This window comes from Armigeres subalbatus, chromosome 1, assembly GCF_024139115.2.
Source record: "Armigeres subalbatus isolate Guangzhou_Male chromosome 1, GZ_Asu_2, whole genome shotgun sequence".
Lineage (NCBI taxonomy): Eukaryota > Metazoa > Arthropoda > Insecta > Diptera > Culicidae > Armigeres > Armigeres subalbatus.
In genome coordinates, this window is record NC_085139.1 from 71,644,103 (window position 1) to 71,646,094 (window position 1,992).

Genomic DNA, 1,992 nt, shown 5'->3' on the forward strand with positions numbered 1-1,992 from the left:
TCGCAATGGTTTAAGTTAAGCTGTGTTACTTGCATGTCTGGACCCTTCTAGAGGCCGGACAGGCCTGTGCACCGGTGAGGTGTCTGTTGTCTGTATTAGGGGGACAGATCAGACACCTCGGTGCGGCCTGACAGGTGCGAGCTTTGTGGCCTTCAGCTCCACACCTGCGGCATAGCTTACTACGATCGGGACCCCGACAGTCAAAGGGTTTATGACCGTAGCCGAGGCACCTATAGCAGGACTGAGGTGGCTGGATTATGTTCAACGAGTTATGTTATGAAAAAAAAAATTCTTCTAAAAATTTTGTCTCTGGGGGGGGTTTTATGCCCAAAACCACCCCCGTGGCTACGCCATTGGGTCGATCTCTTTCCAATTCATGTCTGCCTAGGTCTTTCGGTCCTTCCCTTTTCTCTCTTTCGCTCTGCGAAAGCTCTCTACCACCTCTACTCTACTACGGCTATCTGCTTAGTGCGAACGAATCTCTACCTCTTCACTACGCATGTTCTCCTGGTTGGCGGTATACTCTTGCGGCGTCTGACGCGCTCACGGAATTACGGCATTCACAAAACGGCTTCAACTATCCGGCTACGGCCGGGATGCTTTCGGATCACTCGACAACGAATTACGTAACCACATTCATTGAGTCATAAAAGGTCTCGTCACGACAATCTATTGTGCCGGTTCGTTCACATGCGCATGGACGACACAACAATTACAAAGCATGCTTTCTTGGTACTTACTCGTCACCACCTAGGATTTACGTGCGGTTTTAGGGGGGGGGGTGTTTGTGGGTGGACTCGCGGCGGTACCGAAGCTGCTTACGCACTACTTCGGCCGAGAAACAACCACCGGGGTGATTCGATGGTGGTATTTAGTCGCACTCCACAAGATTCGCGGACTTACGCGCAAACGCGGCACGTGCGTTTGGTCTTCCTCTCGAATAATAGAGATGGCGGTTGCTGTTGTTCGGTGGCGTGGATCCAATGGTGTCGGCCTGCCTCTCTAGGGTGCTGATCTAACGGGGGCAACCCTCTTCCGGCCACGCGTGCCCCGGGAATCCTTCGAAGTCGCAAGGTGGGGTCAAGAGCGGTCTCGAGCTGGTATGGTGTGACGGCAATGGCCACGCTGCCTCGAATCTAGGGAAAATTCACACACATTCCATTACGACCGCCACATGGTCGAATCGCACTTGCTTACCGATCTAATCTTTCGCCGAAACACAACTTTGCCGCAAAACTACTCACTAGCCTTTTGGTTGGAACTAGCTACTAAGGGAAAGGACACATTAATTAGCTAAACCTGATTAGAATTTCCCCGGAATCACTACCTCACAAATCACACCACGACGCGGGACAAATTATCGACCACTCTTGCCTCTTCCACAATTCGATTCGAAGTGGATGATCGAGGCTAGGAAATTTCCTCAGATACCGCTAATTTGCGACCTTCGGTTGCGAAATCGCGAATCAAGACGAAGTCCAGATTCGCGAGCGACAAAATTTCTAATTTGCGTAACCGAATCATTAAAAGCATGATGACCTCTCTTTTTAGCATATGTACAAATCACCCAGTCAGCTCTCTCCCCTAGTTCGGAAGGAGTGGGCCAAGCCGAACAGAAAAGGTCATTGCATCCTGAATGGATACCTCACCAGGTCGATGCCCGCTAATTGGCATCGCAAAATTGCGCTTGACCGGGTTCTAGCGTTGTTTTGATTTCGGCGCTTGAAACTGAGTTGGGGACTCATTTACGTTGGTGTATGCCAGTTGCAACATCTGGAAGCACGTGGTTCCCGTGCGGTGTATCAAGTTTAGGAATAAATTAGAAAAACGAATAGACATGCAGACAATTTAAATGAGGAACTTTATTTCGAATTTCCAGAGAAAATTATAAATAAAAAAGCGTACTTGTTACAGCACTCTTCTGAGCAGCATCCCTCTTTAGGACGAGAATTATCTCTCCTTTCCGTGTTCGACGGATGCAGTTGACGTCGC

General features: G+C 49.4%; 1 long non-coding RNA gene across 1 annotated transcript; it reads right to left on the reverse strand.

The window, feature by feature from the left end:
- Positions 1–691: 691 nt before the first annotated feature.
- On the reverse strand, positions 692–1,381 carry LOC134211791 (uncharacterized). Its single transcript, XR_009979104.1, has 3 exons — positions 1,328–1,381; positions 1,198–1,268; positions 692–1,136 (listed from the first exon to the last, which is right to left on the reverse strand). It is a non-coding gene; the product is annotated as an uncharacterized LOC134211791 (long non-coding RNA).
- Between the last annotated feature and the right edge of the window lie 611 nt (positions 1,382–1,992).